We start from the raw sequence: 25983 nt of genomic DNA on the forward strand, positions 1-25983 counted from the left end.
AATGTGAATATTTCAAAAACTATTAAAGATAAAAGCCTTAAATTTTCACGATTTTGTCTTAACATCAAAATGAATCAGATGTGCAATTTGTGATATATTTATTGTCAAGTATTGGAACATAAAAAATATAGAAAGCATATCTAGTCTGATGTGTTTCCTCTATCCGTACAAGTTCTATGCGCATTGTTAAATATCCAGTTTTTGAAGACCTATTTTATTCAGTTCAGTTTAATTTTCAGTTCAGCGTTCAAATAAGAACAACAGTTACTTTAAGGTGCTTTATATTGTAAGGTAAACCCTTACAACAACACCAACAACCATGTTGAAACCTACTGAAATGAAGCAGTCTTGGCAGTCAGGTAGTATTTAAAATATACTAAGAGGTGTTAAAATGTAACAATGTAGTATTTTCATATATATTACAATTCTTGCAGCATTCATTCAGACAGCCAAACACTGCCTCCCTGATCCTTGCTTGTCTGTAGCAGTTGGGGTTAGTTAGGGATTATGACTTGAAAGTGGGTGATTGGACCATTTTCCAAAAAATAAATAAATAATAATAATAATATTAAATACAATCATGAAAGGTATTTGACATATGAAGCTAAAATTCCACAGCAATCATTCAATGTGTCCAAACTTTGGAACATAACATTGTTTGATAAATAAGAGTTTGCAGAAAGCAGAAATAATATAGTTTGAGACAAAATGTCTCTAGATTGAAATCCATTAGACCCAAGTCTATATTCTTGTTATTAAATTCCTGTCAAAGGTATCATAGGTATCATTTAGAATCTTAAACTAGTATCAGACTGTCTCCTGTTTGCACAGCTAGTGCTATACAAGGTGACCCCGAGGCGTCAAGTCTCCTGTGATCAGGGTGGTTGGCCTTTCTTGTAGCCGATGAATTTAACTTGCCCACAAATATCTATAGCTGGACTTTGTGAAATGCTGAGGGGAGATGCTGATTATATTAATGAGGGTTTTTTTTTCATCCACGTGAAATATTCATAACAATGAGAGGTTTACAAAAAGTGGGATGTTTTTTTATCACAATAATGTTCAAAATTTTGTTTTCCTCAATATTTGTCATTTGCTGATTTAATAAGGAATAATTGCGTAAAGGCTGCTGAATCACAGCAAAAGAGAAAGAAAGGGAGAATATGGAGTAATAAGCATGCAGAGGAGGAAGGCGAGCGATTGTTGGGAGACTGTTGTGAGTGGAAAGAGCACGAGGGACAGAATGTGTGTGCATCCATTTCTAATGGATGTTTCTGCTTTGTGTGTGGGTGAATATGTGTTTGTCTAAGGTTTTATGTTGCCGTTTTAGAAGCCCACTAATCCTGTTATGCAACAAATGGTTCATGTGTGTTTGGGGTGGTGGGGAGGGGTATCTTAGTCCCATCTAGCTTCATCTAATTCTTATTCACCCATCTAACTCACCCTGTTGTGTTAAAAAAAAGTGAGACATTCAATAACACACAAGGGTCACAAACATTGTGCACTGGTAGTGATTATAGTGGTGGAAAAACAAAGGACATGATGGGTAGCATGGGGTAACGGTTTTTAAACTCACTTGATCAATGCATCTGCCCATTACCTTTTCTTTGACTTGTTCCACCTTTCTCCTTAGTGCTTTTTCCTCGACTTTCACTCATCTTTCCTCAGTGTTTTGGGACTGCTCATTAGGTAGGGTTTGCTGGTTATGAACCATGATGTCTAATTGGGATTGTCAGAAAGACAGAGACAGCAGGGGACATAGTGCTTCGGCATTTGCAAGTGCAATAAGTCAACTATGAGGAGAAGAGATGGAAACAGAAACACCTCAAGACTTAGAATAAATATCAAGTCAAGTTTTTGCTGAAAATAATCGAATTAATTTTTGAATTAATTGAAATGATGCTTATCTATCTATGCACACAAAAGGAGATTTGCATTCACATAAAGAAAAAAAGCTCAAATTGCCATTTGTCTTTAATACAGTTGTTACCATAACTGCTGTTATATACCATCGTTATTTATCTGCATCTTATCTCTTAAAGAAATAAAGGGTAATTTCTTTCTGACATTGTATCTTTAAGAAAATAAAAAAACGTATAAATAGAAAACATAAAAATACAATTTCTCAAAGTTAATGTTTTATCATCTGTACTTTAAGTTCTATACGTGATTTCTTTGTTAGGCAGAATTCTTTGACTTATCTTAATCTAAATAAGCTGCATACAGACACTAAAGACCTTTCTAATAAAAATCCTCTGTACTTTGTGTGTGTGTGTGTGTGTGTGTGTGTGTGTGAGTGAGGGAGTCTTTTTGTCATCCATGACCCTTTTTAGATTGCATAGCTTCATTACAGCCATTAGTGTATTAACAAACAAAATCCTCTCAGCGCGCACATTAAAAACATCTCATTCCCACCTTGACGCACAGTCAAGGCCATAAAACAATATGTTACAACCCTGACTAATTACCAATGTGAAAACTTTCATAATTGAATAGCACCCCTTAACCAATCCTGCTTGGCCAACGTGTATTAAATGAGGGTGTTCTCAATTTGAGTATGCCAAAGACAACAAATGAGATCGTTTGCATGGAAGATTAGTCCAAAGTCAGGTAATAAGTGAATCAAAACCACTTTCTTGTTTAGCTGTTGCTAAATAAGACTCTTTAGCATTTGGAGACTCTGAAGTGAGCGTCACAAAATTTTTATTGAACTCCAGTTCTGAGCAAATAAAGACATGAACAACCGTATGGTCCAGGAAGTGCATATAGATCAAAATGTATGTAGTAAACTTTTAACACATTGTCCAATGTTCTGTTTAACACATTATGTCTGATTTGATTGTACCAAGGCATGGACATCACATATCATATATTGTGTTGAATTACTGTTGTTGGCATCCTGGCATTTCATAACAGCAGAACTACAAACTCCAGTCAGAGAGAAAGAATATTCCTTCTCTTCAAGATATGTGACAACTGTCAGAAAGGTCCTGAAAGAAATACATAGTGAACATTTAATTTGAAGGTCCTCAGCACTACATAACTAAAAATCAGCAAACCACGGTCAGTACTTAAAGAAACCGAAAATCCCAAAACTTTGAACTGATTCTTAGTTATTAAAAAAAGATAATAAATGAAAAAAAAAAAGCATTTTGTTGGTAGAAAAAGTAACTAAATACTGGGATGATTTTCTTATTGCTGAAAATCCTCTCCTAAAGAAAGTCTGATATAAAATATAAAAATATATAAAAGCTAAAAATCCTTTAAAATTAGAAAGAAATGTGACTCTAAGTTCATATTTCTTTGAGGAGCTAAACATTTTTGTTTTTCATATATTTTTGAGCTTTTCTCTTTTACTTTTCTCGAAAGTCACAATATTTTAGTTAATTTTTTAACAAAAAACAAACAAACAAAAAGCCAACAGCAACAACACTGGACCCTTGCTCCAAATCCAAACTGTTAAAAATGGAGCTGGTTAGCACTATTCTGGTAGCTCCTTCTTGTAGCTCTATAAGAAGTTTGGTCTCAAAAACGAATGAGTTGTTCCACTCGCCTACAGATTTACTGACCCTGAGAAAGAGCTTAATGCTTTCAATAGATGGATAACGCACAAACAGTTGAGCTATGGGAGCACCCGTGACTATTAATTTAAATGATGTCAAATGGTGCTCATCAGCCTACTTTGTTTTATTGAGTGTTTCTTATCTTTAAACAGTCAAGCTAAATGTCACCTAATTGAGAGAATAAATGTCAATGAAAGACATACAGACACAAATAAAGTAAAAGAAACTGTGACATTCAGTTGACATTTACTATGGATTCATTCAATGAACTGCAATTTTGCAACAACAGTCACCAGTGATACAAATCAATTTGATATTTGTCACTTGTGGGAAAGTCTCTTTTTTTTTATAGCATTTTATTGATTATGTAATCACTCTTAATGACAACAAATGCCACTTTTCTTCATTTTTACATCCAGAGTACATCTCACCTAGACTTTCAGCACCTAGGTACGTATTTGGAGCAGAAGTCTGTGGGCTGATTAGAGTTAGAGGGACAGCAGAAGAAAGTCACAGACCGAGGGCTTTCAGTGTAGCCATAAACATTTAAAGGAAAAAAAATTCAAGCCAGCGATGCTCTTTGCAGTCTTACTTCCATGATCCAATCATGACCTCATGTTTCAAGAAATGAAAACAGTCTTTTTTTTCTACAGCTTCAGTAGCACTTTTATGCACAGTAGTCACAGCCATTCAAAAGCTGTTACATGCATGTGTTTTGTTGTGGTAGTTGCATAGCAGCCAACGCTGGTCCATACACTGCTAACTATTGGCTGTGGGAAGTGCAATTTGTTGCAGGACACCTATGCAGTTAGAAACAACATTCTTGCATCAAACATCATCAAAGAATTCCTATAATTGTTAATATTTCCAAATGTTTATTTTATATTCAGAGAGATTTGCAATTAATAATCTGTCCACTAAATGAAAGACTGTGCATTTCTGACTCTATTTTAAATGCAATTCATACTGTTACTGTAACTTGATATTGGATCTTGATATTAGAATGTAATTAACACTTTTGAAACACAAAAAGTTATATCTTTGTATATTATCGCCATATCTCTCTGCAAAAAACACAGAAAGCAACATTGTCTTTTCGGTAGTACTGCCATTTACAAAAAGTTCAGTCTGACTTCAAGGAAATTTCACAAAACATCCAGATAAGTTATAGATCTTTTTTCAAATGTCTGTGATGAACAGTATGATTTGTGCAAGAATGAAAAAACTCCAAAAGTACTAGCAAGGAACCAGAAGAGGGAAATGAACAGTTGAAGAGAGGAGGAAATGTGCAGGAAGAAGAGAGAAGAGAGACGAGTTCAACAAAAGAGGAAGTTATTATGGCTCAGCGTGAGCCAGATGAAAGAGCTGTGATAGCTGAGGCAAATGGAGCTTCACTCCCAAATGAACAAATCAACCTGATGAGCAATGGAAAGTGAAAATGAATATCCTCACAGGCTGCTATAGTACAAATCACACTGTGGCCGGACTTGTCTGAAGTATTTCGTTGAACGAATTCTTTACAAAAAGGTCAATGATCAGAGGCTTCAAAACTCACACACGTGATTTTTAATATTTGCTGTCTGTATTGTTAAACTGCTCACCCAACATTAGAACTCGGGTGAAGTTGAGAGTGAGGGGTGCACATCTGTCAAAGGAGACACACAAAATAACACTGATCCCTAAAATACATAAGGAAATAGATCGGTTTTCTGCAGCACAGGGGTGCATTCAGACCCAGAGGAAAGGACAAGTTTTTTACTTTAAATTTTTTAAAAATCTGCTGCTTCCTATGCTGAAAGAATACTGACACATTTTCTAACAATACTGCAGTGTAATTGTCCAGGCCTCACTAATGATACAGCCAGGACTTTTCAAGTTCATCCACTTCTACCTGCAAGTCTTTCAGCTCATTAACTAATAAATGCCGGAGAGAAAATAAGTGCACTCACCACCTCTACACACTCAGTCTTCTTCAGACTGCATGTCATTTCTGTTTCTTTTTTTTTTGTCATTATTACCTTTCAGTTCTCTTTTGCTGACCAACCAGCCCCAAATCAAAATGAATAATAACACTTATCCCCTCAGAAAAACTAAATAACAACCTAAAAATTTAAATTACCAGAGCCGATAAATAGACAATAGACACTAACAGCAAATATTTGGCCAACTGTCTGGGCACTGGGCTTGAAACTCCACATAAGCCTTAACTCCATTACTTATTCAGGAAGTTTATTGATGTGTTAATAATTGATCACCCAATTAAGGGGGGGGGGGGGGGGGGGGGAGTTGGGGAGATAAGGGGCTGGATGCCTCTTTACCAGTGGGCTTTTGGTAAGTGCATGGTTTGGTGGAGGACGACAGAGAGGCGCCAACGAAAGTAACTTCTGACCGGAGCATAAAATTCCTTTTCATATCACTTGATCAGCACATGCACTAAACAGGAAAAGGCAACAACGACTAACAGTTTAGTTTGTTGAGGTGAATCACAAAAAATGTACAAAGTAACAAGTTCTGGTTCACACATGTTTACACGAAGTTTCTATTTGAGATTTTTGGGCTTTTTTCTTTAATACTATTTATTTCTGCAGAGTCGGGATGTTGGAGAAATCCCCATCAAAATGCCTAAACAATGTTTTTTTCTTTTGTTTTGTTTTTCAAAGTGTAATCTTTCTGGTAAGTACCATCGCACGCTATGCATGTGTTTTCTTAGAGTGATCTTTCCACTATCAGGGCCTATGGATTCTTCAAGACAGGCCTTTTAAGAAAGCTGTCTAATGCTGACCATTCATCATCTTGTTGGAAAACATATGCCAAGCAGGCCAATAAAAGTAGCATTCATCATTCCATTTACCTTACATGAACATAAATATCAGCCATTTGGGCCACACTTTTTACCCTGCATGGATTAGTCTGGAAGCCTTTATAACGGGTGGCTCCAATAAGACAGAGATCAGTGCTTTGCATCACACTGTGTGTTTAATTATTTTATTTTATTTTTTGCTTTTTTTAATGTGTGCATTTACTTATTTAAGTAAATTCATCCTCACACTTGGGCTCAGCATTATCTGGGGAATCAGAGTAACAAATGTTCCACAGCCTGATTTTTATATACAGAAAACATTTGCAGGTGCAAAAAATGACAGTTTTTACTACCTGTAACAGTGCAGATGTTGCTGATGTCTATCATGTTTATTTCTTCCCTTTTCCCTGCATGGAACCACGTCAGTAAAAACATTGCACCATATGCAGAAACCTTGACATGTTTGAGAGCTTCTTAAATCTTTTGTGTGTTTAGTTTGTCTCAGTCTCCCTACAGGATGCTGAGATCACAGATGTGTGAGGGCTAAACTACCTTGCTGTCCTTGTTGCTGAACATTCTTTATGCCTTTTACTCGATATTTGGACTCGTGATATAAGAGATGACATAATATTATACACATGCATGAAGCCTTTAGAGCAGCTTAAGAGAAGCTTAAAGTGAATTATAGCAAATCCCAGACAGACACTTTAAAAATACTAAATGCAGTTTTTAAAATGTTACTGTGGAATGAATAAGAGTAGCTGTCATACTGGAACCATTGCATAACACCACTGGTATTAAATCTCTGTGTTGAGAAATATGAGGTGACAGCAAAAATGATGGGGAAAATAAAGCAACTTAAAATGCTTTTTAATAGTTTAATATTTTAAGTGATCTGATCATTCTCTGGAAGTGACAGCTGTTGTTCACAATACAGATATTAACATGGCAATATTGAAGTAACAGCTACATAAATAAAATCTCATGCTCATGCTGAACGTGTACTGCGCTATAGAGGTCTAAATTAAGGGAGTAGAATACAATACATTGTGCAAATAATGTTTCCAAAGTTATTTGCGTGTACCAAAGCTTTAACAACAAAAAATAAGCAATTAACTGGAGTGTGGAAGTCTGGTGGGGATTTTAATATACATTAAATTCTATAACACATATGCTTGCAGAAATTCCCCATGAGAGAATTATTGTAGCCATTTTAAAAGAAGAACCTTCAAAGCTCTCAAGTTCCATATTTGCAATATTTTTAATCATGCTTGTGCAGCTCTCATGAGACAGTGCTGATCACATTAGTAACAGGAAGTTTAGTACAGAACACGTGTATGACAAATGAATAAGGAATTACAAGAAAATCCCAGGCACATGCTTCCCTTAATTATTTTTAGGTATTTATTATTATTTAGTAGATTGAAGACTTTTTGTTTGGATTTTAGTACATATAAATATTACACACATATAAACACAACACTTTGTATTTATAGAGTTTAATTTGGGCTGTTTTACTGAGACAATTCTAAATTAATATTTAATATAAACTGAATAGGAGTAATTAAGTCAAGCATATTGAAAGCTTGATTGATCATTTTGATTACAAAATAGAATGAGTGGTGGAGTGACAGGGTGAAAATTATGAGCTTTTCAGTGGTAATGACAATAGATCAATCAATACTCATTGTATAGGTTAATAGTCACAGTAATTACACCACAGTAACTAATGAATTATGTTAAGAAACATGGCAGTCAGATGAGAGTGTGACAGAAAAAAGATATACTGTAACACATAATCATCAGATCAGGATTTTTAACTATGCACTACATTTAGTATATTCAGTGTAAGTGTCTAATGGTGAAAAAATATCATTTGGAACTTGTGCTTTATTACAATAACTTCTATCCTTCCTCATAAAAATTGTTTATTATTTTTGAGAAAACAAAAGACGTGATTACTTTTTTAGAATAAACAACAAGACATTTCCCATTTGTGTGTTGCAGTTGTTTTGCTAGTCTACTGCTACTACTGTGTACATTCTTTTCCCCAAAAACTCCATTTAGACATCCTCAAAAATGTAGGATCAGTGCATGGGTGAGGGTAAGGTTACTAACTTTGTGGATTAGACTTCAGAATGTTAACCATAACAACAACACATCAAAAAACTGAAACATCGGCACTGATTTGAAAATGTTTGGAATAGAAGTGATAAGAATTAGAGATACTTGACTTTGGCCTCCCTGACCTCTACCCAACAGAAAACCTTTGGGATGAATTAGAGTGGAGAACACAACCCAGCCCTTCTCATTTAGCTTAAGTGTCTGACGTCACAAATGTGCTTCTGGAAAAATGGTTGACAATTTCCATTTAAAAAAAAAACCCTTGTGGAAAGCCTGAGGATTCCCAGAAGACTTGTAGCTGTTATAACTGCAAAGAATGGGCCAATATCATATTAAACCCTGTGGATTAAGCATGGGATGTTACTCAAATTCATATGAGTGTCAAGGGAGATGAGTGAATACTTATGACAATATATGGCAATTTATTATAATGATTTTGATACATAAAGGGGAAACTCTTTTCTGTAACAGTACTGGCAATATACACTGGATGTATATTGTACAGTGGTGTGAAAAAGTGTTCGCCCCCTTCCTGATTTCATTTTTTATTCAAACAGAAATATTTCAGATCATCAAATAAATGTAAATATTAGACAAAGATAACACAAACACAACATGTGGTTTCTAAGGCTACGTCCACACGTACCCAGGTATTTTTGAAAACGCAGATGTTTCTATGCGTTTGCACCTTTCGTCCACACGTAAACGGCGTTTTCGGTCACTGAAAATGAAGATTTCTAAAAACGCCTGCCAGGGTGGATATTTTTGAAAACTTTTGCGTTTACGTGTGGACGAGAAAAACGGAGAAAACGCAGCGTCAAAGGTGTGCGCCTTTTGTGACGTCACACTGTGCGCCACGTTATTGTTTCAGTGAGATGAATTTCTACAATACTGTTACTGTTAATTCAGTGTTTAAATGCTTACATATACACACAGTTACTGTCCCTCCACACATACGACTCTGTTCTGCTTCTATGCCCCAGCTTTGTTTACTTTTTCCCACTGAGGCTTCTAGACTTCTGATTGGCCAACATTTCTGCACGGTTAGAAATATATCGCCACCTGTTGCTTTGGCATGTTCCTAGCAGCGTTTTCCTTCATTTCTGCCTTTACGTGTGGACGGGATTATTTTTTAAAACGAAAACGGAAAATCTCCGTTTTCAAAAATACCCGTGTACGTGTGGACGTAGCCTAAATGAAGGTGTTTATTATTAACGGGCAAAAGTAGTGCAAACCTACATGCCCCCCCCCCCCCCCCCCCCCGGTTAGAACATGAATGAACTGTGATGTATCACACCTTTGACTGACTTCAATTTAGATTTTATTCAGTCCACGATATTGAGCCTTACAGTATAAAGCCATTTATAAAGTTGTGGGACTCCAGCGAGCTACAGTGAGAGTCATGATCCACAAATGGTGAAAACTTGGAACCAGAGATGGGCAGCAACGTGTTAGTAATCCAATTACTTTTTTCAAGTAGCAAGTAATGTAAGGGATTACTATTGCAAAAAGTAATTAGATTACTGTTACTTTCCCGTAAGCACACTGCGTTACTGTGTTACTACACTGTCATTAATTTGTTTGTGAGAGTGTCTCATGACAATGATGTAAGCGCATGCGACGTCCGTGGCAGCAAGAGACGTGTGCAGATCAACAATGGATAATATGGAGTGCGGGAGAGAGTACAGAAGTGTGGAAGTACTGACATTATGTTGAGTTTGATTCAGTAAAAAGTGACAAAAACATTAGTGTCTGCTGTTCACTTTGCGTGGGAAGAAAACGTCTTTCCACAGTGAAAAATTAAACTTCAAATCTGAGCAAGCACCGAGCACGCTGCCACGGGAATGTGACAGGACACTGAGTCTTTGATTTTATTTATTTTCTGCTGTGTTTTACTTGCATCTATTTGAAAGAATGAGTGTAAACACAAAACATTATTTTATTTTATATGCTGGAATATGCAGAAAATAGGTTTAAATGTTACATGAATTTCTTCGAATTCAAGACAAATAATTAAATTTTTGCTTAATGCAATGTGCATAAAGTTAAAAGATTCAAACTAATAAAAAATATTTTAAAAAGAGACTTTTTCATTTGATTCAGTTTTATATGATGGATTATCCAGAAAAAACAGAATGAAGACTGGAGTGGCCTAGTCAAAGTCCTGACCTGAATCCAATTGAGATGCTGGGGCTTGAGTTTGAAGACGCTCCAATGTGATTGAAGTATAACAATCCTGCAAAGATGAGTAGGCCAAAAATTCCTCCCTATAAAAGAATCTTTGTAAGTTATCGCAGATGCTTGATAGGAGTTGTTAGGTTCAGGGAGGAATCACGTTTTCACACAGAGTCATGTGGGTTTGGGGTTTTTTCCCCTTAATAACACAGTACAAAAGCTTCATTTAGAAACAATACTTGTGTTATTGTTGTCTAATGTTTACATTTGTTTGATGATCTGAAAAATTTACGTGTAACAAACATACAAAACAAGGAAATCAGGAAGGGGGCAACCTCTATTTCACACCACTGTATTGTAGGGTTGTAGAAGAAAATATCATCTTTATTGGACAAACCGGGCATTCAGTTACAAGCCATATACAAACCACATGAGAAATACAATTCACAAACACAGGCCCTCTGATTACATATAAAATACTTGTCAAGATATATCATTGACATTTTCACGTTGCCCTTTCTTTAGGATAAATGATAGCTTGACATCGTTTATTGACTGTTGAGAATTTATTCGTAAATCAGGGTGGAAAATAAGTATTTGGTCAATAACAAAAATACAACTCAATACTTTGTAACATAACCTTTGTTGGCAATAACAGAGGTCAAACGTTTACTATAGGTCTTTACCAGGTTTGCACACACAGTAGCTGGTATTTTGGCCCATTCCTCCATGCAGATCTTCTCGAGAGCAGTGATGTTTTGAGGCTGTCGCCGAGCAACACGGACTTTCAACTCCCGCCACAGATTTTCTATGGGGTTGAGGTCTGGAGACTGGCTAGGCCACTCCAGGACTTTCAAATGCTTCTTACGGAGCCACTCCTTTGTTGCCCGGGCGGTGTGTTTTGGATCATTGTCATGTTGGAAGACCCAGCCTCGTTTCATCTTCAAAGTTCTCACTGATGGAAGGAGGTTTTGGCTCAAAATCTCACGATACATGGCCCCATTCATTCTGTCCTTAACACGGATCAGTCGTCCTGTCCCCTTGGCAGAAAAACAGCCCCATAGCATGATGTTTCCACCCCCATGCTTCACAGTAGGTATGGTGTTCTTGGGATGCAACTCAGTATTCTTCTTCCTCCAAACACGACGAGTTGAGTTTATACCAAAAAGTTCTACTTTGGTTTCATCTGACCACATGACATTCTCCCAATCCTCTGCTGTATCATCCATGTGCTCTCTGGCAAACTTCAGACGGGCCTGGACATGCACTGGCTTCAGCAGCGGAACACGTCTGGCACTGCGGGATTTGATTCCCTGCCGTTGTAGTGTGTTACTGATGGTGACCTTTGTTACTTTGGTCCCAGCTCTCTGCAGGTCATTCACCAGGTCCCCCCGTGTGGTTCTGGGATCTTTGCTCACCGTTCTCATGATCATTTTGACCCCACGGGATGAGATCTTGCGTGGAGCCCCAGATCGAGGGAGATTATCAGTGGTCTTGTATGTCTTCCATTTTCTGATGATTGCTCCCACAGTTGATTTTTTCACACCAAGCTGCTTGCCTATTGTAGATTCACTCTTCCTAGTCTGGTGCAGGTCTACAATACTTTTCCTGGTGTCCTTCGAAAGCTCTTTGGTCTTGGCCATGGCGGAGTTTGGAGTCTGACTGTTTGAGGCTGTGGACAGGTGTCTTTTATACAGATGATGAGTTCAAACAGGTGCCATTCATACAAGTAACGAGTGGGGGACAGAAAAGCTTCTTACAGAAGACGTTACAGGTCTGTGAGAGCCAGAGATTTTCCTTGTTTGAGGTGACCAAATACTTATTTTCCACCCTAATTTACGAATAAATTCTTTACAAATCCTACCATGTGAATTCATGGATTTTTTTTTCACATTCTGTCTCTCACAGTTGAAGTGTACCTCTGGTGCAAATTACTGACCTCTGTCATCATTTTAAGTGGGGGAACTTGCACAATCGGTGGCTGACTAAATACTTTTTTGCCCCACTGTATATAGTGTGATGTAACAACTTGGGAAAAAAAAGGTATACAATTGTTTAATGGAACATATAGTTCTTTACTTACATATTAGATATAAAGCAACAAACGTTGCATAAGGTCAGTTTTCAAAGGGCTGGCGAAATTTGAGTGACTGTTTTTCTGCAGTATAATCTGAATAAGGAGCGATAACTTGAAAACTGAACATGATAATTGCCAATGATGAAAACTGGTGATTAAACTCCAATGAGTCATCATGGCAGAACAAACTCCCAGCGGTAATAAGATTTAGGATACGACTCCCTGGAGTCCAGGTGCTGGTGGTGGTGAGGATAAAAACTGGGGCTTGGATGGATCTCTGACTGAGTTGTCTATGAGGTGGAGCACAAATGAGAGTCTGAAAGGGAGAATGATGGAGAGCACAGATTTAAACCATGCAAAGCAGAGGCTAACTGGCTCAAAAAGGTGGGAAGGAAGATGATTGGACTAGAGCAATGAGGTCAGTATTGAAATTGACAGCGTGGGAAAGTGGTAGTGATGTAAAGAACAGAAATCAGCTTAATACCCAGGAAAGCAGGCAGATGAGTGATTATAGATCTTTGTTATTTAACGTACAGATAAGGTTCATTCAACAGGAAGAGATCAATTGGAAGAATTGAACATTTGTTGATGAGACTCCAATGACCCATCATGGCACAGTGGAATGCCAGCTGTGATAGGATTTAGGACAGGACCCCTCAAAAAAATTAACTGACTCTACAGAATGACAACGTATGACTATTAGCTGAAAACAGACAATATAAATACGCATCCTAAGAGAAACTCATGTTAACAAGAGGAAGCTGGGGAAGGGTCCAGATAGCAAGAGGAAAGAGCAAGTAGAAGATGAAAAGGAGTTTGAGTCAATGGCCAGGAAAAAAGGACTAAGAGAGCCTGCGACCAGGCTGAAAAGCCAATGTAGGCTGAGAGGGAGAGAAGCGAGAGAGCACCTGCAACCAGTTTGAAAGATCAACGAAGACCAGGAAAGAATAGTGTGAGAGTCTGCGATTTGGCTGAAAGGCCAAGAGAGAGAGAGCCTGCACCAAAGAATTATTGCACTGTGCTCAGGGAGATACAGCTATTTTGTTGCATAATATGGGGATGCATACACTGCCATCGTTATCAGAAGCGTAACACGAGACTGAACTTCTATCTGCAGAAAATGCGAAACAGCAGAAACTCCCCTACCATAAAGTTTACTACCTGCTAACTATGTCTGTGAAGGTTCTCAGTCATCCAGGTCATCGTAGTCAAAGGAGCTTGCAAAGAAAAACGTCTAGACTTCTTTAAGTTGCTTGAAAACGTTTCACCTTTCATCCGAGAAGCTTCTTCAGTTCTAAGGTCAAATGGTGGGGAGTCCCAGATTTAAACCTAGTGGGAGTTTCCCCCCACAGAGGGACAAAGGGACCCCCTGATGATCCTCTAATTGCCTGAGCCAAGGTGTGAAACTGTGAAGTGGCTGTTTGGTCTCTCCAATGTAGAGGTCTGGGCATTCCTCGCTTCACCCGAAAGACAAAACACCAAAACACAGACTTAACAATGTGGTGTATGCTGTACAGTGCAGCGAGGAGTGCCCAGACCTCTACATTGGAGAGACCAAACAGCCACTTCACAAGCGCATGGCACAACACAGAAGAGCCACCTCAATGGGACAAGACTCAGCTGTCCATCTGCATCTTAAGGATAAAGGACACTCTTTCGAGGATGCCAATGTTCACATTTTGGACAGAGAGGACAGATGGTTTGAAAGAGGAGTGAAAGAAGCCATCTATGTCCACTGTGAGCGACCATCTTTGAACAGAGGCGGTGGTTTACGACACCAACTCTCGGCCATCTATAATCCAGTTTTGAGATCCCTTCCCAGACGCCTTAACGCTCACTCACATCCTGGGCCGTCTGATCTCAGGAATTTGCATGAGGTGGGGCCAGGTTTCACAATGAACACACCCGAAACTCTGGCTGATTGGGACTAGGGCTGGGCCATATTATACCGTTCACGGTAATACCGGTATAATGTTAGGCAACGATAGGAAAATGAAATATCGCGATAGAATGGGAGTAAAACGCGCATGCGCAGTGCCTTTGTTTTCATACGCACATGGCCGATTGTTGGTTTGTAAAAATGGTGCAACTTCCGTGATGTGGAACTGGTTTGGTGTTTGTCCGTCAGATACACAACAAAGCACATTTTTTGCAGAACATGCAAGCGGCCGTTGTTATTGTCGTATTTGTCGGACTAAGATGCTCTTAAATCTGGGAGTAATCTGGGTCCCAAACTCCGTATATTTGACTTCAGGTCAAACAACACTGCAGCATCACTGAGAGTTAAAAACTGTCTAAATTCTTTCATCTTTAATAAAACGATCAGCATTGCTGCTTTACCAGGTGTAACTATAAAGTTTAACTTCCAGGCATCCATGAAAACAAAAGTTATTACATTTAACGGAGTTAGAAGTTAGCAGGAAGCTAGCGGAAGTTAGCTCGCTAGTTTCGCTAGTTACCTAAGCATGATATGATGATACGTTCTGACTGAGAGATTTCTGAAAAAATTCAAACGTACAGCTCTGCTATCACTTCCAACATAAATGAAGACAGGAAACTAAACAGCAGTGACGTTTGTAGGGTTACTGAAGTTGGGCTAGCTGGTATATAATGATGTGCTACGTGATCGCTAGCGACACAGCTATGTTAGCATAACATAAACAGTGAAGCTGGAGGACGAACACTAACACTTTTCCACTTATAAAAGTTAACGTGAAGGTTCCTCATGGTTAGAGACAAATGCAATCGCATGGCAGGATGCTGTAAACGGACCAAACTTCAGTCAGGAGAACAACTGAGATAATCCATCCACAATACGAGGTTAGTCATTAATATACTGCAACAACATGGGAATAGAGCAGCTGCCAGAGAATTCAACATTAATGAATCAATGGTACAGAAGTGGAGGAAGCAAGAAGAATGAGTTTAATAAAGTTTGATTTATCTGACTGCTTTGTTTCACTTAATGTGCCTTATAATCCCGTGCACCTTATGGTCCGAAAAATGCGTACTGCACACTGCAGTTTAATGTTGCAAAGCACCTCTTTTTAACTTCAGTGGATATTATACATGGTTATGCTCAGGATATGTCAGCCCATTTCTACTGGAAATGCCTTTGGGTTAAACTTTCAGCAAGGAATTTGCATTTGCACTGTTACATTTTTATAAAGCTTTAATGTACATAAAAACCAGCTTCTTGTTTAAGTGAAAATAAATGGAAGGTTGTCTTTTTGCGCTAGTAATGTTGTGGAGTTGTATTTTGTCTCGCATCAATTATATCGTCAGTTATATCGTTATCGCAAATTTTCAAATATATATCGTGATAAATATTTTTGGCCATATCGCCCTGCTCTAATTGGGACCCACACCCAGTTTCACACCTTGGCTCAGGGGATTAGAGGATCATCAGGGGGTCCTTTGTCCCTCTGTGCTGGGAGACTCCCACTAGGTCTATATCTGGGACTCTCCACCATTTGACCTTAGAACTGAAGAAGCTTCTCGGATGAGAGGTGAAACGTCTTCAAGCAACTTAAAGAAGTCCAGACGCTTTTCTTTGCAAGCTCCTTTGACTACCTGCTAACTACTACCTGATAATACCCCACAAAACCTAAAGATGGTGTTGTATATGAAGACATATGAATGGACACATGGTTCAAATTATTGAGCAAATATGAAAAATACTTTCTGGAGACCATCTTAAATAATGTAACTGAATAGCAGAAGTGGGATTGGAAAGTCATGATTGAATAATAAAGGGAAATGTTTTGTGGCCATGTATGAGATTCAGACAGATAACCAGGGGAGAAAGCTGATGTTTAATGTACAATGTGCAAAGAAAGATGTGCAGCCTTTAATTAGTTAGGATTCCTAAAATGCCCAAAACTTGACATGTGGTTCCACAAAATAAAACAAAAACTTGTATAGACTTGTTAAGATTCACTAGGCAGAGAATCAGAAGGCCAGATTAACCAACGAAAGTAGACCTACAGAGAGCTACACAAATGTGGCTTCAAAAGGTCTTTATGCATGCTCAATCATCCAGGTAAGTAAATCCCCAAAGTTGATCCTCAACCCATTGGTAGGCAGCTCTGAACACCACATCCACATCCAGGATTTTGTTGAGAAGGTGAGAGATGTCATTATGGAGGCAGATGAAACCATGGTCTCGTACGATGTTACATCTCTCTTCACTTGCGTTCCAGTCACTAAAGGTAGTCACTGGAGGTAGTTCGTAAGAGATTACAGGATGACCCCAAACTCAGCAACAGGACCACTCTCAGCATCAACCAAGTGTGTTTGCTCTTAACTGTGTCTTCATTCCACCTACTTCACATACAAGGGTCAGTACTACAGGCGGAAACATGGGTGTGCCATGGGTTCCCAGTTTCACCCATCGTGGCCCACTTGTACATGGAAGAAGTGGAAAAGCTTTGCTATCCTACCCTGGAACACCACCAAGCCATTGGTTCAGGTATGTGGATGACACCTGGGTAAAAATCCAATCTCAGGATGTACCACATTTCACGGATCACATTAACTCGATGGACTGACACATCAAATTCACCAGGAAGGATATGAAAAGTGGCAGGTTAGGCTTCTAAGGTTTGACTCTAATCATCCACTAGAGCATAAACTGGGTGTAATCAGGACGCTGCAACACAGAGCAAACTCCATCCCCACTGACACAGCGGCCAGGGAAGCAGAACAACATCACATCAAGAAGGCTCTGAGTAAATGTGGTTATCCCAGCTGGACTTTTGTCAAAGCTGGGAAGGCTTCTAAAGAAAGCTCCAGATGATCCAGAAGAAAAGGACAACCGGTGCCTAAACGAAAACCTGTAGTGATCCCGTACGTGTCAGGAGTATTGAAACAGCTGAGACGCATTTTATCTCAACACCAGGTCTCTGTGACTTTTAAACCCCAAAACACGCTGTGCCAAAAATTGGTCCACCCCAAGGATCGGGTCCCCCGACACAGACAGAGTAACATAGTGTACGCTGTTAAGTGCCAGGAGGATTGCCAGGATATATATCGTTAGCTTCATAGCATAATTGCCTAAGTCATTTGACTAAGTCAATGACTTAGGCACTTATGCTATGAAGCTAACGATATGCTTTGAGTACTCCGGGAGAGTAGAAAAGTGCTATATAAGAACCAGTCCATTTACCTCCCAGTGGTGCCAGTTCCAGTCCTAATGCAATGTACTGTTTATAAGATTGGTGAAACCTGTAGTCAGCTGAGACTGAAGAAGTCACTTGGATAAGTGATGAAATGTTTCTCCGACTGAAAACGCTACGTCCAGATGAACAGAATGAAATTTTGGGGTGGCTTCAAAAGATACGTATAAGTCTTGATACTTACAAGGAGATAACAGATGAAGGTGCCAGTAGGAGTACATAGTAAGGTGCTACTGAGAGGTAACCTTATCACCGTAAAGTTTTTGTTTTGTTTTTCCCTCAAATACCCTTTTTAAAAAAAAAATTTAAAAAATAGTGGATGGAATGAATTTCCATACTAATGACTCACATTTATATACGAGGGCAATCCCAAAAGTAAGGTCTCCTATTGTTTTAGAAATACAAACAACCGTTTATTTTCCATAATATTTACATCATTTTAAAGCTTGAAGACTTATTTATTTTCCTAAGTGTGGATGACACCGCTTGTCCACACGTTGCCTGTCAAACTGTCGCTCTCCAGCAAAACTTTGGTTTGAACTTCATCACCCACCTTGCATTCTGGACTTCACACCCAGTGACTACCACCTGTTGCCAAAGTTGAAAGAACATTTGTCCGGCAGGTGATTCTGCAGAGGCGGCGAGCAGGTATGACATGGACATTGTAAAACTGCCACAGCATCTACAAAAATGCATTGACCGAAAAGGTGATTATGTTGAAAAATAAATAAGTATTCAAGCTTTAAAATGATGTAAATAATATGGAATCTTATTCTGAAGGTGTAATCTGTAGGAGATAAGGCAGGCAGCATCAGATAGTCTATAGAATGGCTTTGGTGGTACAGAAAAGAAAGTAGGTGAAGGCTGAGTCAATGATTGAAAGGGAAGAATGATGAAATACCTGGGGAAGGATGAAGAGGTATAGCGAGACAGGAACCTACAGAATGGAGGACAAGTGTAATCTTTTCAAAAACAAGGGTGATGTACAGAGCTGTAGAAACTGCAGAGGGATAACGATGATGAGTCATACCATAAAGGTAAAGAAAACCGTTTTCGAAGCTAAGTTACAAAGGAAAGTGACTATCAGTGAGCAGCATGTGAGCAGTATGGCTCCTTGCTGAGAAAGAGCACTACAGATGAGGTGTTTGCTTTGAAAATGCTAATAGCGAAGTACAGAAATGGTATTAATTAGCTGCACTGTGTCGTTGTATGTCTAGAGAAATGCTGGTTCTGCATAAGGAAGTCAGGAATGTCAGAGAAGTACGTAAGACTAACATTTATGATGACAGCAAGACAGTGGTAAAATGTGTGGTAGGTACATCAGGTATCGGCTCTGAGCATCTTCTTGTTTCCAGAAGTGATGGACAGGCTGACAGATGAGGTTAGGCAGGAGTCTCCGAGAACTATAATATTTGCAGACAGTATTGTGATTTGTACTGAGAGTAGGAAGCGGGTGGAAGGGAGAGTGGAGAGGTGGAAGCATGCACTTGAAAAAAAAGGAATGGAATCAAGTAGAAGCAAGGCAGAACACGTGTGTGAATGAGTAGGAGACGGCTGTAAAAGTGAGCATGCAAATAGTAGAGATATTAAAGGTAGATGAGTTTAAATACCTGGAGTCAATCATCCAAAGCAATGTGGGTGTGAAAGTGGGTGGAGATGAGTGAAGTGCCAGAGTTGAAAATGTAGTTAAAGATTTTTAATGGGAGAGGCCAAGACAAACTGGTTTAGAAATGTGTGCAGCGGCAAGGTTGAGATGGTTTGAACGTGTGCAGGATAGGGATAGTGGATATACTGGACAGAGACTGTTGAAGATGGAGCTGCCAAGTAGGATGAAAAGAGGCAGGACACAGAGGAGGTCCATAGTTGTGAAAGAGTTTTCTCGGTCACACATAAAATATGACAATATTCTGTTCTGCTTCAGCAAGAAAGAGAGAACGAAAAAATACTTAAACAGCCTATCTTTTGCAGGTGTAGTGGCCTCAAACATTGCATGTGAGCAACTGTATAATGTTACAGTCTATACAATTTTTCAGAGGGTTACTCTCACCACCCTTCCAAGCAGCCTGGAGTCACTGCTGGACTTCGATGGCTTGGTTTCAACCATGGTCCGTTTCCACAAATGAACAGTTGAAGTGGTGAGCATAAAGTTAGATGATCTGGTGACTGGCCGTGTCTCCTCGAACTACTTTTCTTTGTGTCCATATAAGAAATAGTTGTGCTTCATTTTTAGTCTTTACCTTTTATACAGCCTATAAATGTGTAGTAAAATCAGCTGTAAATGTGGTTTCATCAGTATTGTGAGTGAATTACAGTGTACAAAATGGGATGTAAGACTTCGACAGTGACACACCTAACTCATTGAGACTCTTCATTTGGCTAGCTGTTGTAAAGATGATTTTCAGGAAATTTTTAAATGCAGAGAGGAACACAGACGGCAAACAACAGGAACAGCATTAAAGCGCTACAGTGCAATCTTTGCTTTTGCTGTTGGTGTTTTTCCAAATATCATTTCAAGTTAATAACCAACTGGGGTAATGTGTTTACATGTTGCATGGATGACCTGCACCAAACTGTCGTGCTTGATGTAGAATGACATATAAATTATTGGGTATAACTGTTCAGTTAAATACTCATATAGGTACTGTTTTTCATTAGCAAAGCATAGGACCTCCTCTGTTGAGTGGTCAGCATTCATATCTTGCTTCCAAGAGGCAGCTGTTAGGAACCACCACCAGTATGAATACACATATATGCACATACCTCTGTTCTTGTCTTTTTCTGTGAATTCCAATGGAGTCGCCTAATCACAGCAGTCATCTGGTTCTGTTTGGTTACAGTGGGGAGCTGCCCTGGAACTTTGATCAGAGGAATCTGCAAAACAAAACCAAAACAGATCTCAGTTTAATCTATTTCTACCAAACTTCACCGAGCAACATCAAACTGGCTCCCAACTGAGATACTAATGGTGATTTAACAACGAGGCCTACATAGTGGAAGGGTGGGATCAAAAAGAAACATTATTAGAAAATAGAACATATCTTATGCAAAAGAGTTAATGTGACCCTGAAAGAAATAGAACTGAAACGAGTCACTACAGGACAGTTCAAGATAGAGTAGGTTTATATTTAGTTGAGAAAGAAAGTCCTCAAATAAGAAGTTATCATTATTACATTTAGATTTTTCCAAAGTACAAACTAAACTATTATCAGCATCCATCCAGCCAATGATTTTCCGAATAACGTAATATCAATTCATTAAATCCTGAATCGATTCTTAAATATAAATGTATTTTGCCAGAAACACTAGAATCTCAGGTTAAAGCTTTTATTTCAACAACCACCAAACAAAACAGCAAATGAGAGCAGATTCCACACAAAGACGTAAAAACAAAGCACAGACCCGACACATCAGAATCAAAGCCGACATCTCACAGATTCTGAAGCTGCAGGTTCCGTCACTCTCTGACCAAAATTCACTGAACCAGCAGCAAAAGAAGATCTAAACTACGCTTAACAATTGATAAATATTGTCATTAACTCTCTCCTACTTCTGCTGATTTGCTTCCACCACAATAAAATCACACTTCCTACACAGCTCTCTCTCTCAGTGTACTTCAAGAACAGTTTCCCATCTCAAATCTGTTTTCTGCATTATTAGCTTGCTTATTATGCACCAGTCTACCTTTGTTTACAGCGCTGTCGGCCACTGCTTTGTTGTTTCTTTGTTTTGTTTTTTCAAAAATGACCTCTGACAAGAATAATTTCTGATTTTCAATACCGAAGAAGTTTAAATGTTTTATACCAAATTGCAAAATGCTTAGCTGTGTCTCTGATAAAACTCTGTAACTTCACTCTGCTTCACTTCAGCAGCATTGGGTAATGTTCAAATGTTGATTCATGGTTTTCTTTTGTTTTTGTTCTACTGCCGAATATTTTTAAGGTTATCTGCTATAAAAAGCGAGGCCAGGAGAATGTTTTTCTGTTTTGTAATCAGTTACTTTGGCACAAAGGCATCTCCTATAATGGTCACACTTCTGATGAAGTCTCACAAGTGTCAGTACTGATAAATCATCAGAATTATAATATTTCTGACTGCCTGAGGAAAATTTCCCTGCTTCAAATGGAACCAAATGGAATCGAATCGGGGATCAAATTGATTCGGGACCTTGTGAACTGGAATCAGATCGATTATAGAAATCACTAACGATACCCAGCCCTAGTAATAATGTGGCAGTTTAGTTTATTACCACGCAATTACCAAAGAAATAACAACAAAAAAATCCAAGTAATGTCATGGTAGCAACAGTCATTACAGCTGAGTAATATTACACTGAAATTTATGTAAATAGATAATAAGGGCCCAAACACCATGCAAATACAGCTCGGTAATAAAGTGGTAATAGAAACAAGAACACAATAATGTGGTCATTTCAAAGTTATTACCTACTACCAATGTTTCCTTTCAAAGTGAATGAGTATTGGCTTTAATCTGAGCCCCTCCTGAATGACCTAACTCCTCACCCTATCTCTAGGAGAAAGCTGTGGGTAGATTCCAGACACCACTTGAGTCATTCTTTCAGTCACTAACCAGAGCCAGAGCAGGTCATAAGCAATGTTCCCTCTAATTTTTCACGTGTCTGAGTGAACACACAAACTCCCCGAGTGATCCCTTGGACCACTGTGAGCGACAGCAGACGTGTGCACTGTGGTCACGCCAGCATCGTATCCATCCAAGTTACATGGTTTATTAAAATAATAAAATTACAGCATTTACATTTATGTTAGACTACGGTACTTTTAATTAACTGCTTTAGCCCACTTATAATGAAAAGTTAAAAAAAATCTAGTTATTGACCTGTGTAATATGTTAACACTATTGGAAGTAAAAATAACTTGAACTCCAATTTCGAAAACATAACTTACTTTTTTCTTCTTTTTTTTATACAGCTCTGACTAGTATTATGAGTATGAGTCTGTGGTCTGGGAGAGAGTCTGTAACTCTGTCTGCAAAATATAGTATATAATGACCAATGCTGGGCAATTAATTATATAGTTACTTCTTCAAAAAAGTAACTCAGTTTGGCAAACAACAAAGTTTTTTGCAGCTTTTTTTTTTAAATGCAGCCAAGGTGTTTTTAAATAAACACTTCAATCTATTTACAGAACAATCAGCTGTTCTGCATCAAATTTGATGCCACACAAATTATTTGTGCCACTCCAAAAAATAATTTCTGTCCACTATGAGATCAAGGAGAACAACAGTCACACACAACAAAACTATTGACTACACTACACACTAACTACACAAGATTTGCGCTAAACGTCTCAAATCTCTCATATCTCAAAGGACCGCCGTCACTCCTAAAACTTCTTCCCGTTTCTTAACAACTAGATGCCACGTTGCCATATCATTTTTTGATTGGTCGACGTGGTACTTTTTTGGACGAATAGGAAAGGGAGAGGGGGTGGAGTTTGTTTTTGCTCACAGGCTTTCGAGCCTTTTTTCTTATAAAACGCAGTTTTTACAGTTTCTTCCCACAGTAAATATAAACAACGATAGCATTCAGCAAGAAAATCAAACATTGCAGATATTTTTATCATAACTCTGGTTTTACGTGGCCGATTGACACAATTTAAAAACTGGTATAAAGTCCACACTTTTTCCGTCAATTGTTCCGTCTGTCCTCCTCACATCTCCAATGGTTTTACACGTTGTCATTAACGTGGCTTCACTCCACATCAGCCGCTTTGCTAGTTAAAATCAGAATCAGAATCAGAATCAGAATACTTTATTGATCCCTGGGGGAAATTATTTTTTGTTACAGTGCTCCATTTTAAACCAACATTAAGACAAGACAGACAATACGCTAACTAAGAATAGTACAATATATACATATATATACATACATACATACATAAGTCACTTATAAATAAATATTTGGAAAAGAAACGTGTAGTTGTAGCAGCAAACAGTGTGTTAAGTGGATGCGTTGTACAGGGAGATGGCCACAGGCAGGAATGATTTCCTGTGTCGTTCAGTGGTGCTTTTCGGTAATCTCAGTCTCTCACTGAACGAGCTCCTGTGACTGACCAACATGTCATGGAGTGGGTGGGAGGTGTTATCCAACATTGTCTTTATCTTGGACAGCATCCGCCTCTCCGACACCACCTTGAGGGAGTCCAGCTCCATCCCCACAACATTGCTGGCCTTACGGATCAGTTTATTAAGTCTGTTGGCATCTGCGACCCTCAGCCTGCTCCCCCAGCATGCAACAGCATAGAGGATCGCACTGGCCACCACAGACTCATAGAAAATCCTCAGCATTTTCTGGCAGATGTTGAAGGACCTCAGTCGCCTCAAAAAATAGAGACGACTCTGGCCCTTCCTGTAAAGTGCTGTGGTGTTTTTAGCCCAGTCCAGTTTATTGTCAATGTGTACTCCAAGGTATTTATAGTCCTCCACAATGTCAACACTGACCCCCTGGATTGAAACAGGGGTCAAGTGTTTCCTGGTCTTCCTGAAGTCCACGATCAGTTCCTTGGTCTTTGCCACGTTGAGCTGCAGATGATTCTGCTCACACCACGTGACAAAGGAGTCGACCACAGCCCGGTACTCTGTCTCATCATCCCTGCTGATGCATCCAACCACCGCAGAGTCATCAGAAAACTTCTGAAGATGGCAGGTCTCTGTGCAGTGGCTGAAGTCTGTGGTGTAGAGGGTGAAGAGGAAGGGGGAGAGGACAGTCCCCTGTGGTGCCCCTGTGTTGCTGATCACCTTGTCAGACACACACTGTGGGAGACGTACATATTGTGGTCTTCCTGTCAGGTAATCAACAATCCAGGACACCAGAGAAGCATCCACCTGCATCGCTGCTAACTTATCACCCAGGAGGGTCGGCCTGATGGTGTTGAAAGCACTGGAAAAGTCAAAAAACATGACCCTCACAGTGCTCGCCGGCTGGTCCAGATGGGTGTAGACACGATTGAGCAGGTAGATGATGGCGTCCTCTGTTCCGAGACGAGGCTGATAAGCAAACTGAAGGGGATCCAGATGTGGTCTTACTATGGGTCGCAGCTGGTCCAGGATGAGCCTTTCCAGGGTCTTCATGATGTGGGAGGTCAGTGCCACGGGCCTGTAATCCTGGGGGCCACTGGGACGAGGCGTCTTTGGTACAGGGACGAGGCATGATGTCTTCCACATCACCGGGACCCTCTGCAGACTCAGACTCAGCATAAACAGTTTATGAAAGACTCCACACAGCTGGGGGGCACAGGCCTTGAGGACAAGGGGACTCACTCCGTCTGGTCCAGCAGACTTGCCTGAGTGAAGTCTCCTCATTTGCATCTCAACCTGGTATTGAGTGAAGGTGATGGGTGGGGGAGGGGTGTCAGGAATCTCACAGGAGGCAACATGTGAAGAGAGAGGCTGGCACAGTGGTGTGGCTCTGGATTCCAGGCTGACTGCAGGTGAGGTTGTGGGGGTAGGAGCAGACACTGTGGTGTCGAATCTATTGAAAAACAGATTCAACTCGTCGGCTCTATTCTCACCTCCCTCAGCTCCCCTGCTGTTGGTTGGCCTGAATCCAGTGATGGTCTTCATGCCCCTCCACACCTCTCTCATGCTGTTCTGCTGGAGTTTCCACTCCAGCTTCCTCCTGTAATTGTCCTTAGCCTCTCTGATCTTGTCCTTTAGTAACACCTGGACCTTCCTCACCTCCTCTTTGTTGCCCCCTCTGAAAGCCCTCTTCTTGTTGTTGAGGAGGGCTTTGATGTCCTTAGTCACCCACGGCTTGTTATTTGGGTAACAATGAACAGTCTGAGCTGGAACAATGGAGTCGGTGCAGAAAGTTATGTAGTCTGTGATACACTCAGTAAGCCCATTGATGTCCTCGGCGTGAGGCTCACAGAGTGTTTCCCAGTCGGTCACCTCGAAACAGCCCTGTAGTTCTGCTAAGGCCTCCTCTGACCACCTCCTAACAGTCCTGGTGGTCACAGGTTCCCTCCTCACAATTGGCACATAGCGGGGGGTGAGGTGAATCAGGTTATGATCTGACCTACCAAGTGGGGG

General features: G+C 39.6%; 1 long non-coding RNA gene across 1 annotated transcript in view; it reads right to left on the reverse strand.

Moving 5' to 3' along the window:
- Positions 1-20700: 20700 nt before the first annotated feature.
- LOC143419122 (uncharacterized) overlaps positions 20701-25983 on the reverse strand; it is a 305825-nt gene continuing 300542 nt past the window's right edge. Inside the window, exon 3 of the long non-coding RNA XR_013099103.1 lies at positions 20701-20787. This is a non-coding gene — a long non-coding RNA (uncharacterized LOC143419122). The remainder of the gene's footprint in view (positions 20788-25983) is intronic.

This window comes from Maylandia zebra, linkage group LG6, assembly GCF_041146795.1.
Source record: "Maylandia zebra isolate NMK-2024a linkage group LG6, Mzebra_GT3a, whole genome shotgun sequence".
Lineage (NCBI taxonomy): Eukaryota > Metazoa > Chordata > Actinopteri > Cichliformes > Cichlidae > Maylandia > Maylandia zebra.